General features: G+C 50.8%; 2 long non-coding RNA genes across 4 annotated transcripts in view; one reads left to right on the plus strand and one right to left on the minus strand.

Annotated features, from left to right (window-relative positions):
- Positions 1–82: 82 nt before the first annotated feature.
- On the plus strand, positions 83–20,635 carry LOC123770652 (uncharacterized). The gene is made up of 4 exons (XR_006774377.2): positions 83–197; positions 13,811–13,919; positions 16,586–16,683; positions 18,942–20,635. It is a non-coding gene; the product is annotated as an uncharacterized lncRNA (long non-coding RNA).
- LOC138353090 (uncharacterized) overlaps positions 13,658–23,179 on the minus strand; it is a 15,132-nt gene continuing 5,610 nt past the window's right edge. For 2 of the 3 annotated variants that reach the window (XR_011223032.1, XR_011223034.1), the window contains exons 2-3: positions 16,580–16,705; positions 13,658–16,278 (exon numbers count right to left, since the gene is read on the minus strand). This is a non-coding gene — a long non-coding RNA (uncharacterized lncRNA). Of the gene's footprint in view, positions 16,279–16,579; positions 16,706–20,953; positions 21,093–23,179 lie in introns of those variants that run through there. The other variant, XR_011223033.1, reaches the window with a different exon arrangement.

Raw genomic sequence — 23,179 nt, forward strand, 5'->3', positions numbered from 1 at the left:
ATAGCAATAAGGTTTCTTGGAATGGCCTATAATGCACGCAAATACTAGTTTACGCACTTTTCGGGTAGTACGCCTGGAATTTCAAAATGGCGTTCAAACAGCGGTTGGTCGTTGAAGGCTCAGCTGGTCAGTACTGTCGCTGCCGCCAATGCGACAACATGTACTGCTGATTTCCGACATCAGCAACATTGCTCCAGGTAAGAGTGATAATTCTTTTTGACATATTTATATCTTATATATACACAGTATATAGAATTATATAATATAATGGGGTTTCGCGTATGGAGTTTCCTTCGAACAATGCCTATCAATGTTTTTTTTTTTTTTTATTTTATTTTTCTTTTTTTTTTTTTTTTATTTTATTTTATTTTTATTTTTTTTTTTTATTTTTTATTTATTTTTTTTTTGAGATATATACAAGAGTTGTTACATTCTTGTACAGCCACTAGTACGCGTAGCGTTTTGGGCAAGTCCTTAATCCTATGATCCCTGGAATACGATCCCCTGCCGCGAAGAATCGTTTTTTCATCCAAGTACACATTTTACTGTTGCGTTAAACAGAGGCTACAGTTAAGGATTTGCGCCCAGTAAATCCTCCCCGGCCAGGATACGAACCCATGACATAGCGCTCGCGGAACGCCAGGCGAGTGTCTTACCACTACACCACGGAGACTGCGGAGAGATGTTAGTTTAGTTCGTTTATTATGCACCCCATACCCATCTTGTGGGCTACCTTGAGGTGCTTCCTTGCTTAGTGTCCCCGCGACCTGGTCGTCGACCAGGCCTCCTGGTTGCTGGACTGATCAACCAGGCTGTTGGACGCGGCTGCTCGCAGCCTGACGTATGCGTCACAGCCTGGTTGATCAGGTATCCTTTGGAGGTGCTTATCCAGTTCTCTCTTGAACACTGTGAGGGGTCGGCCAGTTATGCCCCTTATGTGTAGTGGAAGCGTGTTGAACAGTCTCGGGCCTCTGATGTTGATAGTTCTCTCTGAGTACCTGTTGTACCTCTGCTGGGCGGTAGTGGAAAGGGTTACAGAGGCACATAATGGGCTCAGGGACTGAACCCCACAATTCATTTAGCTAAGCAAGTTACAATCTTGATGTTACAAAATTCAATACAAGTCGTCACATCAACAATGGGTTCGAGATCGACCTCAAGTACAGGTTCTAAATTAAGCACCTGACATATGTGGAGAGCTAGTGTCACAATTTATGTTTGTCCTGCACACCGCCCCCCATCCAGTGGGCAGCGGTGGATAGGTTACAATCACTCGGTTACTACCTACAGTTAGCAGACTGGGGATATTTGGCTAAAATTTCTGGTAGCAGATCAGGTCCCCCATTTGTTCCGATTTTTTTTCAAATTGGATTTTACAATTCAAGTGTTATGTTATTTACTGCTTTAGCAGATAGGCGGTTCCATGGGTTTATAACCCTGTGGGTGAAAATATAGCTTATGTTTTCAGTCCTACACTGCGGCTTGTTGGACTTGAAACCGTTGTTCCTTGTTTGTGTTCCATCTGACCTTTTGAAGTTGTTCTCTAGATCCATATCTTCGAAACTGTTCAATATTTTAATAGGCAGGCGATGAGTCACAATAACGTGGCTGAAGTATGTTGACCAGACCACACACAAGAAGTTGAAGGGACGACGAGTTTCGGTCCGTCCTGGACCATTCTCAAGTCGATTCAAGTCGATATTTTAATAGTTTCGGTGAGATCCATCCTGGCATGCCTAGTTTGCAGTGTTGTTAGCCCTGTGACCCTCAACCGTTCATGGTATGAAACTAGACCTCATTCTGCAATTATTTTTGTCGCCTGGTGTTCAATTTTCTCCATGAAAGGTTGGGCGCGGGGTGGGTTCTCTGTCGGCCTCCAAGTGGGTTCTCTGTCGGGCTCCAAGTGGGTTCTCTGTCGGGCTCCAAGTGGGTTCTCTGTCGGGCTCCAAGTGGGTTCTCTGTCGGGCTCCAAGTGGGTTCTCTGTCGGGCTCCAAGTGGGTTCTCTGTCGGGCTCCAAGTGGGTTCTCTGTCGGGCTCCAAGTGGGTTCTCTGTCGGGCTCCAAGTGGGTTCTCTGTCGGGCCCCAAGTGGGTTCTCTGTCGGGCCCCAAGTGGGTTCTCTGTCGGGCCCCAAGTGGGTTCTCTGTCGGGCCCCAAGTGGGTTCTCTGTCGGGCCCCAAGTGGGTTCTCTGTCGGGCCCCAAGTGGGTTCTCTGTCGGGCCCCAAGTGGGTTCTCTGTCGGGCCCCAAGTGGGTTCTCTGTCGGGCCCCAAGTGGGTTCTCTGTCGGGCCCCAAGTGGGTTCTCTGTCGGGCCCCAAGTGGGTTCTCTGTCGGGGCTCCGGGGTGGGTTGTCGGTCGGGGCTCCGGGGTGGGTTGTCGGTCGGGGCTCCGGGGTGGGTTGTCGGTCGGGGCTCCGGGGTGGGTTGTCGGTCGGGGCTCCGGGGTGGGTTGTCGGTCGGGGCTCCGGGGTGGGTTGTCGGTCGGGGCTCGGGGGTGGGTTGTCGGTCGGGGCTCCGGGGTGGGTTGTCGGTCGGGGCTCCGGGGTGGGTTGTCGGTCGGGGCTCCGGGGTGGGTTGTCGGTCGGGGCTCCGGGGTGGGTTGTCGGTCGGGGCTCCGGGGTGGGTTGTCGGTCGGGGCTCCGGGGTGGGTTGTCGGTCGGGGCTCCGGGGTGGGTTGTCGGTCGGGGCTCCGGGGTGGGTTGTCGGTCGGGGCTCCGGGGTGGGTTGTCGGTCGGGGCTCCGGGGTGGGTTGTCGGTCGGGGCTCCGGGGTGGGTTGTCGGTCGGGGCTCCGGGGTGGGTTGTCGGTCGGGGCTCCGGGGTGGGTTGTCGGTCGGGGCTCCGGGGTGGGTTGTCGGTCGGGGCTCCGGGGTGGGTTGTCGGTCGGGGCTCCGGGGTGGGTTGTCGGTCGGGGCTCCGGGGTGGGTTGTCGGTCGGGGCTCCGGGGTGGGTTGTCGGTCGGGGCTCCGGGGTGGGTTGTCGGTCGGGGCTCCGGGGTGGGTTGTCGGTCGGGGCTCCGGGGTGGGTTGTCGGTCGGGGCTCCGGGGTGGGTTGTCGGTCGGGGCTCGGGTGGGTTGTCAGTCGGGGCTCAGGGGTGGGTTGTCGGTCGGGGCTCCGGGCAGGCTTTAGGTACTCAACTGGCGGGCTCTGGGTGGGTGACTGTTCGGGCTCCAGGTGGGTGTCTGTCCGGCTCCAGGTGGGTGTCTGTCCGGCTTCGGGTGGGTTCTTGGTAGGGCTTGGGGGGGGTGTGGGTACTTGCTAGGGCTTGGGGGGGGTGTGGGTACTTGCTAGGGCTTGGGGGGGTGTGGGTTCTTGGTAGGGCTTGGGGGGGGGGGTTGTGGGTTCTTGGTAGGACTTGGGGGGGGGGGGTTCTTGGTAGGGCTTGGGGGGGGTGTGGGTATTTGGTAGGGCTTGGGGGGGTGTGGGTTCTTGGTAGGGCTTGGGGGGGTGTGGGTTCTTGGTAGGGCTCGGGGGGTGTGGGTTCTTGGTAGGGCTCGGGGGGGTGTGGGTTCTTGGTAGGGCTCGGGGGGTGTGGGTTCTTGGTAGGGCTCGGGGGGGTGTGGGTTCTTGGTAGGGCTCGGGGGGGGGGGGTGTGGGTTCTTGGTAGGGCTCAGGGAGGTGTGGGTTCTTGGTAGGTCTCGGGGGGGTGTGGGTTCTTGGTAGGGCTCGGGGGGTGTGGGTTCTTGGTAGGGCTCGGGGGGGTGTGGGTTCTTGGTAGGGCTCGGGGGGGTGTGGGTTCTTGGTAGGGCTCGGGGGGGTGTGGGTTCTTGGTAGGGCTCGGGGTGGGTTCTCGGTAGGGCTCGGGGTGGGTTCTCGGTAGGGCTCGGGGCGGGCTCCAGGTACTCAACTGACGGGTTCCAGTTCACTCAACTGGCGGGCTCCGGTTCACTCAACTGGCGGGCTCCGGTTTATTAAACTGGCGGGCTCCGGGTGTTTGACTGGTCGGGCTCCGGGTGGGTGACTGTTCGGGCTCCAGGTGGGTGTCTGTCCGGCTTCGGGTATGTTCTTGGTAGGGCTTCGGGGTGGGTTCTTGGTAGGACTTAGGGTTGGCTCCTGGTCAGGCTCAGGGTGGGCTCTTTCGGGTTCGGGATGGGCTCTCAGGCTTGGGGTACCTCTGTAGGGCTCGGGGTAGGTTCTTGGTCGGGCCCAGGGTGGGTTCTCTGTAGGGCTCAGGGTGTTTTCATGGTAGGACTAGGGGTGGGTTCTCTGTAGGGATCAGGGTGGGTTCTCGGTAGGGCTCTGGGTGGGTTCTCGGTCGGGCTCGGGGCAGGCTCCAGGTACTCAACTGACGGGTTCCAGTTCACACAACTGGCGGGCTCCGGTTCACTCAACTGGCGGGCTCCGGTTTACTAAACTGGCGGGCTCCGGGTGTTTGACTGGTCGGGCTCCGGGTGGGTGACTGTTCGGGCTCCAGGTGGGTGTCTGTCCGGCTTCGGGTGGGTTCTCGGTAGGGCTTGGGGGTGGGTTCTCGGTAGGGCTTGGGGTGGGTTCTCGGTAGGGCTTGGGGGTGGGTTCTCGGTAGGGCTTGGGGCTGAGTTCTCGGTAGGGCTTGGGGCTGAGTTCTCGGTAGGGCTTGGGGCTGGGTTCTCGGTAGGGCTTGGGGCTGGGTTCTCGGTAGGGCTTGGGGCTGGGTTCTCGGTAGGGCTTGGGGCTGGGTTCTCGGTAGGGCTTGGGGGGTGGGTTCTCGGTAGGGCTTGGGGGGTGGGTTCTTGGTAGGGCTTGGGGGGTGGGTTCTCGGTAGGGGTCGGGGTGGGCTGTTTCGGGATCGGGATAGGCTCTCGGGCTAGGGGAACCTCTGTAGGGCTCGGGGTAGGTTCTTGGTCGGGCTCAGGGTGGGTTCTCGGTAGGGCTCGGGGCGGGCTCCAGGTACTCAACTGACGGGTTCCAGTTCACTCAACTGGCGGGCTCCGGTTCACTCAACTGGCGGGCTCCGGTGTACTAAACTGGCGGGCTCCGGGTGTTTGACTGGTCGGGCTCCGGGTGGGTGACTGTTCGGGCTCCAGGTGGGTGTCTGTCCAGCTTCGGGTGGGTTCTTGGTAGGGCTTGGGGTGGGTTCTTGGTAGGTATTAGGGCAGGGTTCTTGGTAGGGCTTGGGGGTGGGATCTTGGTAGGGCTTGGGGGTGGGTTCTTGGTAGGGCTTGGGGGTGGGTTCTTGGTAGGGTTTGGGGTTGGCTCCCGGTCAGGCTCGGGGTGGGCTCTTTCGGGATCGGGATAGGCTCTCGGGCTTTGGGGAACCTCTGTAGGGCTCGGGGTAGGTTCTTGGTCGGGCTCAGGGTGGGTTCTCGGTAGGGCTCGGGGCAGGCTCCAGGTACTCAACTGACGGGTTCCAGTTCACTCAACTGGCGGGCTCCGGTTCACTCAACTGGCGGGCTCCGGTTTACTAAACTGGCGGGCTCCGGGTGTTTGACTGGTCGGGCTCCGGGTGGGTGACTGTTCGGGCTCCAGGTGGGTGTCTGTCCGGCTTCGGGTGGGTCCTTGGTAGGGCTTGGGGTGGGTTCTTGGTAGGTATTGGGGCTGGGTTCTCGGTAGGGCTTTGGGCTGGGTTCTCGGTAGGGCTTTGGGCTGGGTTCTCGGTAGGGCTTGGGGGGTGGGTTCTCGGTAGGGTTTGGGGGGGTGGGTTCTCGGTAGGGCTTGGGGGGGTGGGTTCTCGGTAGGGCTTGGGGGAGTGGGTTCTCGGTAGGGCTTGGGGGAGTGGGTTCTCGGTAGGGCTTGGGGGAGTGGGTTCTCGGTAGGGCTTGGGGGGTGGGTTCTCGGTAGGGCTTGGGGGGGGGGTTCTCGGTAGGTCTTTGGGGGGGGGGGTTCTCGGTAGGGCTTGGGGGAGGTGGGTTCCCGGTAGGGCTTGGGGGGGTGGGTTCTCGGTAGGGCTTGGGGGGGTGGGTTCTCGGTAGGGCTTGGGGGGGGGGGTTCTCGGTAGGGCTTGGGGGGTGGGTTCTCGGTAGGGGTCGGGGTGGGCTCTTTCGGGATCGGGATAGGCTCTCGGGCTTGGGGAACCTCTGTAGGGCTCGGGGTAGGTTCTTGGTCGGGCTCAGGGTGGGTTCTCGGTAGGGCTCGGGGCGGGCTCCAGGTACTCAACTGACGGGTTCCAGTTCATTCAACTGGCGGGCTCCGGTTCACTCAACTGGCGGGCTCCGGTTTACTAAACTGGCGGGCTCCGGGTGTTTGACTGGTCGGGCTCCGGGTGGGTGACTGTTCGGGCTCCAGGTGGGTGTCTGTCCAGCTTCGGGTGGGTTCTTGGTAGGGCTTGGGGTGGGTTCTTGGTAGGTATTAGGGCTGGGTTCTTGGTAGGGCTTGGGGGTGGGTTTTGGTAGGGCTTGAGGGGTGGGTTCTCGGTAGGGCTTGGGGGGGTTGGGGTTCTCGGTAGGGCTCGGGGTGGGCTCTTTCGGGATCGGGATAGGCTCTCGGGCTTGGGGAACCTCTGTAGGGCTCGGGGTAGGTTCTTGGTCGGGCTCAGGGTGGGTTCTCGGTAGGGCTCGAGGCAGGCTCCAGGTACTCAACTGACGGGTTCCAGTTCACTCAACTGGCGGGCTCCGGTTCATTCAACTGGCGGGCTCCGGTTTACTAAACTGGCGGGCTCCGGGTGTTTGACTGGTCGGGCTCCGGGTGGGTGACTGTTCGGGCTCCAGGTGGGTGTCTGTCCGGCTTCGGGTGGGTCCTTGGTAGGGCTTGGGGTGGGTTCTTGGTAGGTATTGGGGCTGGGTTCTTGGTAGGGCTTTGGGCTGGGTTCTCGGTAGGGCTTTGGGCTGGGTTCTCGGTAGGGCTTGCGGGGTGGGTTCTCGGTAGGGCTTGGGGGGTGGGTTCTCGGTAGGGCTTGGGGGGTGGGTTCTCGGTAGGGCTTGGGGGGGGTTCTCGGTAGGGCTTGGGGGAGTGGGTTCTCAGTAGGGCTTAGGGGGGTGGGTTCTCGGTAGGGCTTGGGGGGGGGGGTTCTCGGTAGGGCTTGGGGGGGAGTTCTCGGTAGGGCTTGGGGGGGGGGGGTTCTCGGTAGGGCTTGGGGGGTGGGTTCTCGGTAGGGGTCGGGGTGGGCTCTTTTGGGATCGGGATAGGCTCTCGGGCTTGGGGAACCTCTGTAGGGCTCGGGGTAGGTTCTTGGTCGGGCTCAGGGTGGGTTCTCGGTAGGGCTCGGGGCGGGCTCCAGGTACTCAACTGACGGGTTCCAGTTCACTCAACTGGCGGGCTCCGGTTCACTCAACTGGCGGGCTCCGGTTTACTAAACTGGCGGGCTCCGGGTGTTTGACTGGTCGGGCTCCGGGTGGGTGACTGTTCGGGCTCCAGGTGGGTGTCTGTCCAGCTTCGGGTGGGTTCTTGGTAGGGCTTGAGGTGGGTTCTTGGTAGGTATTAGGGCAGGGTTCTTGGTAGGGCTTGAGGGTGGGTTTTGGTAGGGCTTGAGGGTGGGTTCGCGGTAGGGCTTGGGGGGTGGGTTCTCGGTAGGGCTTGGGGGGTGGGTTCTCGGTAGGGCTCGGGGTGGGCTCTTTCGGGATCGGGATAGGCTCTCGGGCTTGGGGAACCTCTGTAGGGCTCGGGGTAGCTAGGTTCTTGGTCGGGCTCAGGGTGGGTTCTCGGTAGGGCTCGGGGCGGGCTCCAGGTACTCAACTGACGGGTTCCAGTTCACTCAACTGGCGGGCTCCGGTTCACTCAACTGGCGGGCTCCGGTTTACTAAACTGGCGGGCTCCGGGTGTTTGACTGGTCGGGCTCCGGGTGGGTGACTGTTCGGGCTCCAGGTGGGTGTCTGTCCAGCTTCGGGAGGGTTCTTGGTAGGGCTTGGGGTGGGTTCTTGGTAGGTATTAGGGCTGGGTTCTTGGTAGGGCTTGGGGGTGGGTTCTTGGTAGGGCTTGGGGGTGGGTTCTTGGTAGGGTTTGGGGTTGGCTCCCGGTCAGGCTCGGGGTGGGCTCTTTCGGGATCGGGATAGGCTCTCGGGCTTGGGGAACCTCTGTAGGGCTCGGGGTAGGTTCTTGGTCGGGCTCAGGGTGGGTTCTCGGTAGGGCTCGGGGCAGGCTCCAGGTACTCAACTGACGGGTTCCAGTTCACTCAACTGGCGGGCTCCGGTTCATTCAACTGGCGGGCTCCGGTTTACTAAACTGGCGGGCTCCGGGTGTTTGACTGGTCGGGCTCCGGGTGGGTGACTGTTCGGGCTCCAGGTGGGTGTCTGTCCGGCTTCGGGTGGGTCCTTGGTAGGTATTGGGGCTGGGTTCTCGGTAGGGATTTGGGCTGGGTTCTCGGTAGGGCTTTGGGCTGGGTTCTCGGTAGGGCTTGCGGGGTGGGTTCTCGGTAGGGCTTGGGGGGTGGGTTCTCAGTAGGGCTTGGGGGGTGGGTTCTCGGTAGGGCTTGGGGGGGGGGGTTCTCGGTAGGGCTTGGGGGAGTGGGTTCTCAGTAGGGCTTGGGGGGGGGGTTCTCGGTAGGGCTTGGGGGGGTGGGTTCTCGGTAGGGCTGGGGGGGGGGGTTTCTCGGTAGGGCTTGGGGGGGTGGGTTCTCGGTAGGGGTCGGGGTGGGCTGTTTCGGGATCGGGATAGGCTCTCGGGCTTGGGGAACCTCTGTAGGGCTCGGGGTAGGTTCTTGGTCGGGCTCAGGGTGGGTTCTCGGTAGGGCTCGGGGCGGGCTCCAGGTACTCAACTGACGGGTTCCAGTTCACTCAACTGGCGGGCTCCGGTTCACTCAACTGGCGGGCTCCGGTTTACTAAACTGGCGGGCTCCGGGTGTTTGACTGGTCGGGCTCCGGGTGGGTGACTGTTCGGGCTCCAGGTGGGTGTCTGTCCGGCTTCGGGTGGGTCCTTGGTAGGGCTTGGGGTGGGTTCTTGGTAGGTATTGGGGCTGGGTTCTTGGTAGGTATTGGGGCTGGGTTCTCGGTAGGGCTTTGGGCTGGGTTCTCGGTAGGGCTTTGGGCTGGGTTCTCGGTAGGGCTTTGGGCTGGGTTCTCGGTAGGGCTTGGGGGGTGGGTTCTCGGTAGGGCTTGGGGGGGGTGGGTTCTCGGTAGGGCTTGGGGGAGTGGGTTCTCGGTAGGGCTTGGGGGAGTGGGTTCTCGGTAGGGCTTGGGGGGTGGGTTCTCGGTAGGGCTTGGGGGGGGGTGGGTTCTCGGTAGGTCTTTGGGGGGGGTTCTCGGTAGGGCTTGGGGGGGTGGGTTCTCGGTAGGGCTTGGGGGGGTGGGTTCTCGGTAGGGCTTGGGGGGGTGGGTTCTCGGTAGGGCTTGGGGGGGTGGGTTCTCGGTAGGGCTTGGGGGGTGGGTTCTCGGTAGGGGTCAGGGGTGGGCTCTTTCGGGATCGGGATAGGCTCTCGGGCTTGGGGAACCTCTGTAGGGCTCGGGGTAGGTTCTTGGTCGGGCTCAGGGTGGGTTCTCGGTAGGGCTCGGGGCGGGCTCCAGGTACTCAACTGACGGGTTCCAGTTCACTCAACTGGCGGGCTCCGGTTCACTCAACTGGCGGGCTCCGGTTTACTAAACTGGCGGGCTCCGGGTGTTTGACTGGTCGGGCTCCGGGTGGGTGACTGTTCGGGCTCCAGGTGGGTGTCTGTCCAGCTTCGGGTGGGTTCTTGGTAGGGCTTGGGGTGGGTTCTTGGTAGGAATTAGGGCTGGGTTCTTGGTAGGGCTTGGGGGTGGGTTTTGGTAGGGCTTGGGGGGTGGGTTCTCGGTAGGGCTTGGGGGGTGGGTTCTCGGTAGGGCTCGGGGTGGGCTCTTTCGGGATCGGGATAGGCTCTCGGGCTTGGGGAACCTGTGTAGGGCTCGGGGTAGCTAGGTTCTTGGTCGGGCTCAGGGTGGGTTCTCGGTAGGGCTCGGGGCGGGCTCCAGGTACTCAACTGACGGGTTCCAGTTCACTCAACTGGCGGGCTCCGGTTCACTCAACTGGCGGGCTCCGGTTTACTAAACTGGCGGGCTCCGGGTGTTTGACTGGTCGGGCTCCGGGTGGGTGACTGTTCGGGCTCCAGGTGGGTGTCTGTCCAGCTTCGGGTGGGTTCTTGGTAGGGCTTGGGGTGGGTTCTTGGTAGGTATTAGGGCTGGGTTCTTGGTAGGGTTTGGGGGTGGGTTCTTGGTAGGGCTTGGGGGTGGGTTCTTGGTAGGGTTTGGGGTTGGCTCCCGGTCAGGCTCAGGGTGGGCTCTTTCGGGATCAGGATAGGCACTCGGGCTTGGGGAACCTCTGTAGGGCTCGGGGTAGGTTCTTGGTCAGGCTCAGGGTGGGTTCTCGGTAGGGCTCGGGGCAGGCTCCAGGTACTCAACTGACGGGTTCCAGTTCACTCAACTGGCGGGCTCCGGTTCATTCAACTGGCGGGCTCCGGTTTACTAAACTGGCGGGCTCCGGGTGTTTGACTGGTCGGGCTCCGGGTGGGTGACTGTTCGGGCTCCAGGTGGGTGTCTGTCCGGCTTCGGGTGTGTCCTTGGTAGGGCTTGGGGTGGGTTCTTGGTAGGTATTGGGGCTGGGTTCTCGGTAGGGCTTTGGGCCGGGTTCTCGGTAGGGCTTTGGGCTGGGTTCTCGGTAGGGCTTGCTGGGGTGGGTTCTCGGTAGGGCTTGGGGGGTGGGTTCTTGGTAGGGCTTGGGGGGTGGGTTCTCGGTAGGGCTTGGGGGGGGTTCTCGGTAGGGCTTGGGGGAGTGGGTTCTCGGTAGGGCTTGGGGGGGTGGGTTCTCGGTAGGGCTTGGGGGGGGTTCTCGGTAGGGCTTGGGGGGGGGGTTCTCGGTAGGGCTTAGGGGGGGTTGGTTCTCGGTAGGGCTTGGGGGGTGGGTTCTCGGTAGGGGTCGGGGTGGGCTCTTTCGGGATGGGGATAGGCTCTCGGGCTTGGGGAACCTCTGTAGGGCTCGGGGTAGGTTCTTGGTCGGGCTCAGGGTGGGTTCTCGGTAGGGCTCGGGGCGGGCTCCAGGTACTCAACTGACGGGTTCCAGTTCACTCAACTGGCGGGCTCCGGTTCACTCAACTGGCGGGCTCCGGTTTACTTAAACTGGCGGGCTCCGGGTGTTTGACTGGTCGGGCTCCGGGTGGGTGACTGTTCGGGCTCCAGGTGGGTGTCTGTCCAGCTTCGGGTGGGTTCTTGGTAGGGCTTGGGGTGGGTTCTTGGTAGGTATTAGGGCTGGGTTCTTGGTAGGGCTTGGGGGTGGGTTCTTGGTAGGGCTTGGGAGTGGGTTCTTGGTAAGGTTTGGGGTTGGCTCCAGGTCAGGCTCGGGGTGGGCTCTTTCGGGATAGGCTCTCGGGCTTGGGGAACCTCTGTAGGGCTCGGGGTAGGTTCTTGGTCGGGCTCAGGGTGGGTTCTCGGTAGGGCTCGGGGCAGGCTCCAGGTACTCAACTGACGGGTTCCAGTTCACTCAACTGGCGGGCTCCGGTTCATTCAACTGGCGGGCTCCGGTTTACTAAACTGGCGGGCTCCGGGTGTTTGACTGGTCGGGCTCCGGGTGGGTGACTGTTCGGGCTCCAGGTGGGTGTCTGTCCGGCTTCGGGTGGGTTCTTGGTAGGGCTTGGGGTGGGTTCTTGGTAGGGCTTGGGGCTGGGTTCTCGGTAGGGCTATTGGGCTGGGTTCTCGGTAGGGCTTGGGGCTGGGTTCTCGGTAAGGGCTTGGGGCTGGGTTCTCAGTAGGGCTTGGGGGCTGGGTTCTCAGGTAGGGCTTGGGGGGTGGGTTCTCGGTAGGGCTTGGGGGGTGGGTTCTCGGTAGGGCTTGGGGGGGTGGGTTCTCGGTAGTGCTTGGGGGGGTGGGTTCTCGGTAGGGCTTGGGGGGGTGGGTTCTCGGTAGGGCTTGGGGGGGTGGGTTCTCGGTAGGGCTTGGGGGGGTGGGTTCTCGGTAGGGCTTGGGGGGGTGGGTTCTCGGTAGGGCTTGGGGGGGTGGGTTCTCGGTAGGGCTTGGGGGGGTGGGTTCTCGGTAGGGCTTGGGGGGGGTGGGTTCTCGGTAGGGCTTGGGGGGTGGGTTCTCGGTAGGGGTCGGGGTGGGCTCTTTCGGGATCGGGATAGGCTCTCGGGCTTAAGGAACCTCTGTAGGGCTCGGGGTAGGTTCTTGGTCGGGCTCAGGGTGGGTTCTCGGTAGGGCTCGGGGCGGGCTCCAGGTACTCAACTGACGGGTTCCAGTTCACTCAACTGGCGGGCTCCGGTTCACTCAACTGGCGGGCTCCGGGTGGGTGACTGTTCGGGCTCCAGGTGGGTGTCTGTCCGGCTTCGGGTGGGTTCTTGGTAGGGCATAGGGTTGGCAAGTACAAGGGGAATGTTGGCTACGCTTATGTCCACCGTGCTCTAAGCCACAGCTCAGGATGGAAGCAAGTCGATGAAGAACTCTGTAGGGTAAGGCAGGTCCTAGTCAACAACGGCTTCTCCAATGGTTTCGTTGAAGACATCATAAAAAGGAAGGTGAAACACCATGCAACCTCTGAAGAGTCAACTAACACAACACCTGTACCCCCTATTAGACTATTTTACAGGAACTTCTTTTCCACAGCTCATAAAACGGAGGAAAGGGTCCTGAAAGATATTGTTAATAGGAACGTTTTCCCTACAGACAAAAATCAGAAGATACAATTGACAATTTACTATAAAACCAAAAAAACAGCCAACCTACTCATGAAAAACTCTCCTGACACAAAGCAGAACGCCTTAAAGGAGACTAACGTCGTCTATACCTTCGAATGCCCACTTGGGGACTGTAAGCCTCAAAGAACTCAGTATATAGGCAAGACAACAACATCTCTTTCCAGGCGATTAACAATGCATAAGCAACAGGGCTCCATTAAGAAACATATCTCTTCCCACAACCAGGCCATCACCAGAGAAGTCTTAACAAACAACACAGAAATCATCGATAGATACAGCGATAGCAAGCAGCTTGACATCTGTGAGGCACTACACATCAAGAAGTCAACACCAGCAATCAACAGCCAATTGATGCACAACTATATTCTACCCACTTCAAGACTCCGTACCAATATAGAAGCATCAAGAGGAAGTATGGGTCAATGGGCCCTTTGCAGTTACTTCCATTCTTCCCTCTCATTTATCCAATTTATACCCATTGTTCCGTGTTCTGCGTTGGTCAAAAGTTTGTTCACCTCTTCCAAAACTGTTGCAACACATCACCTCACCCAAATGCGAGTATATAAGACAAGCTGTTTAATGTTAGCATAAGTAAAACTCTGTTTAGTGTTCTCAGGTTACAGTTGTGTGTGTATAAACTAAAGTCTCTGAAACCCGAAATCGTCTCAAGATAACCTCAAAATACTGTAGTGTAGTGGTCAACACAGTCGGCTCGCAATTGAAACGTTCGGGATTGATTTCTGCCGCAGGACAGGGACGTTTGCTTTTGCCCGATGCCTGTGTTCACCTAGCGGTAAATTAGTACCTAGGAGTTGGGCAACTATTGTTGGTTGCATCTTGGGAAAGACTAGTAGTTGGCCTAGAGGGGACCTTGATAAACCTAACTGGCTTTGTCCCAATGGGAAATCATACTTAAGTACGATACAAGTAAAAAACTTTTCAAAATCTTTTCTGTGGAGAGCCTTGTAGGCTCCAGGGAGCCTCTGGGCTCACCCAGAAAATGGTGTTTCATTACATTCAGTGCTGTATTTTTTTTTTCAAATAATGTTACTTTTGTGAGGGTTTGTGTACAGTAATTATTGAGCTTCATTGTTGTTCGTATTTGTAATATGTTCTCTCATCTTCCCTCCTGATTTTCCATAACTAATCACTTCTTGCAAAGAGAATTATAAAACCTGTGTTTATTGAATTCATTTTATTTGCCTTCTCACTCATGCTTTAATGTTACTTATTTGATCAATAACACCTTACTGATACAGTAATAATAATAATACATTAATATTACATTTTTATACATACCAACTGCAATATAATGTAATTTGACCATTGACAGGTACAAACCATCAGCACAAGGGACTCCAGGGGCCCCTGGTGAAGATCCAACTACTGACTACATGAATGTACTAGGCATGATCTTCAGCATGTGTGGTCTAATGATGAGAGTAAGTTTTGGGTTTCTGGCATTATAGGGTCTGTCTGAAGCCCACGGTATCATCCCTATTGTCTACCACTATCATCCCTATTCATCCTGGCACTAGCTTGCTCAGTTTTTTTTGTTTTCAACTCATATTTTATGAACTACTGTATATTGTATGTAAGTGATGTTGGCATTCATGGGAACATTTTCTGTGGGAGCCATGCTTTTTGTATTGTTATATTCATGCTTCACTTGTCAGTTTAAGGCACCCATCTTGTGTGCCCTTAGCTGTTCATTCATTCTGATTTAGTTTCTCAACTCTCTGCCTTGTAGCTAGTTTGTATTACCCATTCCCACCAGTAATATTTTTCAAGATTCTGGGTGTTGTCCTAGTCAGGGCTTCAACCTTTTGAGTTGCCATTACATCAGTACTGCTTGGGACTCGGTCCACGTGGCCAGGCCTGTTGCTGGGTATTTTAGTGTGTGTTATGTCTGATTCTGACTCGTGTGCCATGTTGGTGCCTTGCATCATCTTCTGTGTGTACAGTTGGAGTCACACTAATAATACTTCAATACCTGTCACATAGGTCTGATCTTTCTAGTTTTTTAATTGATAGGAGGTTGGAGAACCGTCGACTCAACCCTTGTGACTAACATGGATGTCCATTATTCGGTAATTATTGTGCCGAAGATTGTAATTAAGTCAAAATACATTTTCACTTTACTGAAAAATTTATGGCATGAGCGTGAAGTGAGCCAAAAGTGTGACAAAGCAACAGCAGTCGGCTGAATGCTGGGCATGGGGGAAGAGGGAGGGAGGGTGTGAGACTATCCCTTCCTCATTTCCTCTCTCAAGCTTGGTGAAAAAGTTCTCTCCTTTTGAATGTTTGGTTTCAATAAAGTTGTGTGTGTGTACATCTATAATTTTAATACCAAATTATCCGTGATCAGTATCATATGCCATAATCAAGACGCATCATAAAAGAATTTTTTGCGAATAATTTATTAATAATAATAATTCATTGTGTTGGAGGACTGGCAGCCAGGTTATACATACAGTACATGTTAGGTTTGTATCCAGGTTCCCCCCCCCCCCCTTTCCCCCCTATCCCTAGGGTCTAATTACTGACCCTCCCCAGTATACAACCCCACAATAAGCTGACTGACTTTTGGGTACCTATTTCCTGCTAGGTGAACAGGTACATTAGGTGATAGGATACACACCCGCCATTTCTATCTTGCCTGGGATTTGAACCCAGAATTCTAGATTGCGAGTCAAGAACGAACTCGACTATACTACCGGTACCCTCAATTTACTGGGATTTATGTCAAGAATGGTTGAGTTTGTGTAAATCCTGGTCATTATGTTATGTTGGGACCACCAATAATTGTCATATACTGTAATTATGATTTTTAAATGGAATTGTTTGCCAATGATTGCTCTATCATATGCCATTGTCAAAATGATAAGTACATACTGTAATAGATCATGTTGGACCACAAATTTTAGATCCATTTGGCATAGGGTCTCCATTTTTGTGCAACTCTGGAGCTCTTCTCAGTGTTACCTTGAGGTGCTTCCGGGGCTTAGCGTCCCCGCTGCCCGGTCGTCGACCAGGCCTCCTGGTTGCCGGACTGATCAACCAGGCTGTTGGATGCGGCTGCTCGCAGCCTGACGTATGAGTCACAGCCTAGTTGATCAGGTGTAATTATGTTTAGAGCAGGGTTCTTCCCAGCTGGTTTCACCATTTGTGTTGTCTTCAAAGATTGCCTTGATAGCATTGCTCTAGTTGTTTGAGCTGCTGCTGTGGGATGTGGTTGCATATTTACACTATATGCGGCCTGTCGTGCTTTCCAGCGTGCAGTTCTAGATCATCAGGAATCTTCTTAGTTGTATTCCTTGTGGTTTGCCTCTCTTTTTACACCCTTTCTACTTTCTGGAGGGAAAGGGAAGGGAAGGGAATTATTAGGAGAAATCACTAAATCATTATAACTATAGCATTTGGAAGGGATCAATATAAGGATTTTTGATGGGACATGGGGACGAAATTGTGCCCAACCACTTGGACAGTCGGGGATTGAAAACCGGCTTGCAAAAAAATGGGCCTTCACTCTACTGTCTAGCCCAAGTGGTTGGGCGGGAAGGGAAGGTAGATCAATCTTTGATAGCTGGCAGTGCAGTATTTTAGCCTCAGTCTGCTTCAGTTGAGTTCTTCGGATCCAGCTTTGGGCCATGTGTAGATCCATATCTCCTGGTTCCTGGCTGGGGTAGGGGTTCTAGTGCATCGTTCACTCTGGACAGTGCTCCTGTTCACCCTTCGTTTTTGAAGTGTTGACCTTTTAGGCAAGTTGATTGAAACCTCAGGTAACCTCAGGGCTGTCATCTGGTGGAAGATGGGTAAATCAAGGGCCTACCAGAAAAAGATGTTTAATTATACAGTATTCAATGCTTAATTTTCACATATATAGTACAGTACATGTTTTAAGTAAATAATATCAGACTTTATCTTGGATCATTTTCTTATTTAGGGTTTTAATCTTATAATACTTATATTGAGGAATGTGATTTCTACTCACTTTATGAATTTTAATCCTCCAAATACTGTATTATTAAAACTATGATTATAGAAATTTTAGACATTGTTGTTATAAATGATACTCTATAGTGAACTCATTATTTCTTACTTGCAGTTGAAGTGGTGTGCTTGGGTTGCGCTATACAGCTCCTGCATCAGCTTTGCCAACTCGAGAGTCAATGACGATACGAAACAAATGCTCAGCAGCTTCATGTAAGGTTTATCTTGTTTTCTTCTGAAATTTGTATATTACTAAACCCATAAAGGTACAACCTGTCCTCATAGCATGTCACATTTTAACATATACTTTACTTTACACAAGGCCAAAACCTGGTGTACTAAGGCAAATAAACATTGCGACGGGGTAAATACCCTAACTGTGCAACCTGTCCTCTTACAAATTACGTCTGAATTTGGTCGTTTGCCCATATGGCCGAAAATGGACGTAATTTAAAAATAAAAAAATTAAAATAAATTTTGGATTTTGTTTCAAAACAGTAAGTTAAGGGTCCTCTCGTAGGTTAGGAGGGCAGGAAATTGTCCTCAAGTTTCAAAAGCTATGAAAAACGTTAAATGAAAGTTTCCTCTCCTAACCTTTCCAAGTAAGCCAGAGGACTTAGAGAAAACGCGACAGTATGTCACTTTCGTGAGCCAATTTCATTTCAAATTACGTTCATTTTTGGATATAGCATGCATTCGAACGAAAAGCGACGTTATTTTCAAGAAGACAGGTTGAACCATGATGTGCCTGACCACCATCATATGGTGGGTCAGGTCACCTAAAGTCCCAGCTAGCCTGCCATCCCCGCTCGTTGAGCCAAATGGAACCCCCAAATATTCTATAAGGAAGAGAACAGGACTGGGAGGTGAGCGATTGACTACATGCCTGAAAAGGGCATTTCATTACCTGGATCTGGATTTGTACCTGGATAAGGGGGTTCTGGGATTTCTTTTCTCCAAGCCTGGCCTGGGCCAGGCATGACGTGCAAGATCTTGGTCCAGTAGACTGTTGCTTGGAGTGGCCTGCAGGGCCATATTCCCACTTACAATCTAGTTAGTCCAGCACTTCTTGCAGGAAACTCTAATTTTTTCTTGAAGAAATACTTTTGTTCCAGCCATACTTATTTTATTTGCTGTGAGGATATTAAGGAGCCGTGGTCCTTTGATATTCATACAGTGTTCTATGATTGTTCCTGTGGCACCTTTATTCTTCACTTGCGCTATTCTGCATTTCCTACCATATTGTTCGCTCCACTACCTTACCTTACCTTGAGGTTACCTTGAGGTGCTTCCGGGGCTTAGCGTCCCCGCGGCCCGGTCGTCGACCAGGCCTCTTGGTTGCTGAACTGATCAACCAGGCTGTTGGACGCAGCTGCTCACAGCCTGACGTATGAGTCACAGCCTGGTTGATCAGGTATCCTTTGGAGGTGCTTATCCAGTTCTCTCTTGAACACTGTGAGGGGTCGGCCAGTTATGCCCCTTATGTGTAGCGGAAGCGTGTTGAACAGTCTCGGGCCTCTGATGTTGATAGAGTTCTCTCTCGGAGTACTTGTTGCACCTCCGCTTTTCAACGGGGGTATTCTGCACATCCTTCCATGTCTTCTGGTCTCATGTGATGTTATTTCTATGTGCAGGTTTGGGACCAGCCCCTCTAATATTTTCCATGTGTAAATTATTATGTATCTCTCCCGCCTGCGCTCAAGGGAGTACAGATTTAGGCTCTTTAGTCGGTCCCAATAGTTTAGATGTTTTACTGAGTGGATTCTAGCAGTAAAGGATCTCTGCACACTCTCCAGGTCAGCAATTTCTCCAGCTTTGAAAGGGGCTGTCATTGTGCAGCAGTACTCCACTCTAGAGAGCACAAGCGTTTTGAAAAGTATCATCATCGGTATAGCATCTGTTATAATATTGTGCAAATTTTGGACCTGGATATTCATACAGTGTTCTATGACTGTTTCTGTGGCACATTTTTTCTTCACTTGCGCTATTCTGCATTTCCTACCATATTGTTCGCTCCACTATGTTATAATACTGTGCAAATTTTGGACCTGGAGTTCAGTCCATGTATACAGTACATGATACCTCTCTTGTCTCCTTTCCAGAGTACATTTTGGGAGCTTCAAATGGTCCCAATAATTTATGTACTTTATTGTGTTTGTGTGCTGATTATGTCCTCTGTATTCCCTGTGTTTCAACAATCTCTCTTGCTCTGATTTGTTATTTTTGGGAGAGCCCTGTCAGTAGTTTTCTGAGCTTACTTGTCAGTCACTAATGCATTGACTTCATGATTTTCCTAAGGGTGACAACACTTGCATAATTGTCTTTTGTTATTGAATGTAATTTAAATTACATTAATCCAACCCATTGTTACTGGCTAATAGTTCTGATTTTCAAAGTAAATTATCATAATTAAACAAATATACTTTTATTTGTTTGACACAAATAATTTACTAATTATATTAACATTTCAGGTTGTCCATTTCTGCAGTTGTGATGTCCTACCTTCAAAACCCACAGCCAATGACACCTCCATGGTCCAATATATAAACAGTTCTATATTATCGATTGTTTTTGGTTGAATGGAAATGTATAATTGCCTCACCATACTTGTATTAAAATTGTACTGCTGAATGACAGTGACAATTTTAGTTTTAATAAACTAGCTAATGGTGCCAGGTTTGTATTATGATGTGCAATATGGAACAGTGCCAACATTTGATGATGTGCATGAGTTACAAAATGGCTTGGTTTGTTAATCTTTTAATTTGTGTAGCCTGCACTATATAATTCTTGTGTTATACTTCCCATCCAAAAGTTTCTTGCAAGCAGCTTGTCTTTTTTTTTCTTTAACAAATGGACAAATTTGTATTGTCCCATAACATTATCATGTCATTCATGCCAGTGTAAAAGGCAATAGCATGAAAGTCAAAGCTTGAAATATCCTGGAATATGAAGTACCATACGAGTTGATCCTCGAGTGACAACCACATTAGTATAGTAGATAGCCTCCATATTAGACATAAAAGGAAGACTTGATCACCACGTTAGAAATAGAAGAGTGAAAGGGAATTGGGAGTGGAATGGTAGGCAGTCAGTATGGGGGAAGGGAGACTTTTGGAGTACAGTACAGTACTGTCCATTCAGTAGAGTCAGGCTGTCACCTGATCGGATGACAGGCAAAGTTATTAGTCACTAGCACTGATTTTATAGTTTTCTTCGAGGTGACATCAACTGCATAATATCTTTTTGATCATGAAATTACATTAACTCCAACCAGTTATTGCTGGCTAATAATTCTTAGACATAAAGGAAAGAGGACAAATCAGAAGAGCTTGTTAAGATAGGGCTACCTGAATAGGTTTCAGTTGTGGTTACTCCATCAGAGGGGCGTTCATGGGGATAAAGACAGATTCTACAGTAAATTGTTAATTCCTCTTTTAGGACTGCCTCCTCTTCCATTTTGCTTAGTTATGCACAGTTGTTGTTTTATGGTTACAAAGGAAACATATCATTCCTTAATTTCTTATTTTGACTGTATCAGAATTTAGAATTTCTAAAATATAGTTACAGGTTGTAAGTACAGTATGTATAACAGTTTATACAGTACTATACTTAGTGTATAAAATATATATTAATGCAGGCCATATGTATTATTGTTAAATATGTACTTTTGTATTTCATAGTAAACCTTTTACCATAATATATAATTATCTTCTCCTTTCAATAGTGCATTTGTCATGTTGAATTACAGTATATGGTATATCAGGATTTTATCGGTACTACCTTGTTGACTGCGTGTTCCTCCCGTTACTATACTGTATACAGTATCTCTCCTTCCCATTACAGTATTACGCTGAGATGTATCAGTAAGGTGGTTGGGCTCACTGGCTCAAGCAAAGAATATTCACTATACAATACTATATTGAATATAAATTCAGTGGATTTTGTACTACATGGGAACCTGGTCCAAGATAGGGATTTTAATCTAGCCAGTGACCTGTACAATGAATTTGGCATCTAGATAATGCAGAATTCCTCCAAGACTGATAATTTTAAATTAATATTACTAAAAAATTCAAACAGTGCTTTTTCCATGGGATTTCTGCATCAAATTATGCACAAATGTATGTCCTATCATGTGCACAAATAAAGGGTGAATGCTGTGGATCTTGTTGTCCATTAAAATCTGTACAATAAAGCTTTCAGTCACATGCCATTCCTAAGGTGTGGCGTTGTTTACAATTTCCCATTTAGAATCCTTTCATTAGAAAGTATTTACACCACAGTATTGTATGTCGAACATAAACAATATTAAATGTATAAAGATATTGTACACAATGTGATAAATCAATGATATAATCTTTAGAGCAGGACAGCACGATCGAACCAATGTTGTGGATAACCACAGATGTGCACCTTAACCCATGGACTAGGATGTGCAAAAAGTTACACGACCTGGGGCCGGATTCAGGAAGGTACTTACGAAGGTTTTTCCTCTTAGCTAAGAGCGTTTTCCGTCTTAGCGCCTTCGTGGCGGCTACGTCCATATTCAATTAACTACCCTAAGTGGAAAAATCTTCGTAAGTTCATTCCGGGATTTAAGTGTGGTTTCGACCACTCGTAGCTTTACGTAAACTGGATATAAGTCATTTTTTCTCTACTACATAACACTGGGATCGATTTATGATATTGGAACATGACCAAAATATTATAGCTGGTGAATCTAGTGAAGAGGAATCCTTCGTGTTAGTTATATATGCATTCTCTGCTTGAAACTTGAAGTAAATATGTGTTTGATGATAGTAGAATTAGTTTTATAATAGCAAGATATTATACCAGTAGTTATTAAGTAAATAAACACTGGTGAACATGAAATATGAGAGAAGGTGATGAGCCCTGCCTGATGGGATCATTTACTATCACCAAATGCGCCTGTTCACCTAGTAGTAAGGGTGTACCTTAGCTATACATACCCATTTCTAATTTATTTAGTTTGGTTTTATTTTGAAATTAAATCTGGGTGAGACATAAAATAAAAATATGCTGCACAAATGATGTTAGGTAAGGAAAAGGATAAAAATGTCAAAAACTTTATTCATTGAATACTTAAAGCTATAATTATGACTATATAGATTATTAAAAAAGAGAGAGGGAAGTAGGGGTCCAAGACCTCATCCTGTTATACAATTTGGGTGTGGAACAAGTAATTATCAAAAGAAGGCACCATGCCGGGAAGGCTATGTAGCAGTGAGGTGAGGCAGCTACTTATTTGAGAAATGCTTATTTTATTTACCTTATAAGCTGAGGCAAGTTATTTTATTTGAGGAATACTCGGCTGATTCCTCTACATTTAGCATGGAACAAATTTGTGTCCAAGACCTCTTCCTGTTACTCAATTTGGCTGTGTGTAATCAAACTAGAAGTGCTCTACAAATCAAGGGACCCAGAATGTGGAATGACCTCCCGAATCATGTCAAAGGCTGTACCCCTCTCAACCAGTTTAAGAGTTAAACCAAGTACTGCCAAATTAACTCCATGTAACCTAACTTACCTCCTAAATGTCAACCCATGTCTTGCTATTTTTTTAAACAACGCTGTTCACCAACATGTGCAATTGCTGATTTATGCTATGTTAACCCCCTTTTTGTATTTTTAATTCCTTCTTTCAACACAATTTATACCTAATCCCGATTACTATTAAGTTTTAGTCTGTGTTTTTTTCCCCCACACCTTGCCCAAAGTGCTATGAGTATTAGTGGCTTTAGGTATTGTATGTACTAGCTCTGCCTATAAATCCATCATTGTTTGTAAATCAACTGTGTGTACTTTTCCTGAATAAAATGTATTTATTATTTATTTTTTAATCAGTAAGTATTAAAAGAAGGCACCAAGCTGGGAAGGCTATGTAGCACCATTGTGTGTAACAATAAACCAATTTTTTTTTTTAACAAACAATGCACCTGTATGGGAAAACAAATCCTGTCAGCTGTAAAAATATTGATGCAGTTATTTAAATGAAAAATATAATGAAAGAAATATTACTGGTTTATTTTTATCCTATCTTTTTGTACTGTACAGTATATCCAAGGAAGTGAAAAATTGAGACATAATGCACAATTTAATGAATGATTAGCAGTTCAAAAGAAATATGACTTGTATTACATATCAACATGAGATCTTAATGATCCATGGTCAACATGATTTAATAAGGATAATACAGTACTGTATTTGTAATACAAACTATAATTTAAAATCTTTATTACTGATTTTTTTTATTAAGAAGATTAGGTATACACAGCAATGTGCTGCTACCCTAGTCTATATGGAATATTACACAGTGTAGATAAAAAACTAGCTATAAATTTATCTAATACTCCCATCTCACAGGATGGTTAGACATACTGTACATGGAATCAATTTAGAAAATACCAGCCTCAATACAAAAAACAAATCAACTCTGACTAAACAACTCTAAGCAATTTTCACAAGAGGTAAGCACTGAATCATGGAAACATTATATTATAATTACTCTTACCAGTTTCTACAAAACTCCTCTCAAACAATGTATTTTTAAACATGTTTAGGTATACACAGCAATGTGCTGCTTCCCTATTCTGTATAAAGGACCACACAGTGTAGATCAAAAACCAGCTACAAGCTCACCCAACATCCTCACCTCACAGGATGGCCAGTCATACATGGAATTAGA

Source organism: Procambarus clarkii, chromosome 56 (assembly GCF_040958095.1).
Source record: "Procambarus clarkii isolate CNS0578487 chromosome 56, FALCON_Pclarkii_2.0, whole genome shotgun sequence".
NCBI lineage: Eukaryota > Metazoa > Arthropoda > Malacostraca > Decapoda > Cambaridae > Procambarus > Procambarus clarkii.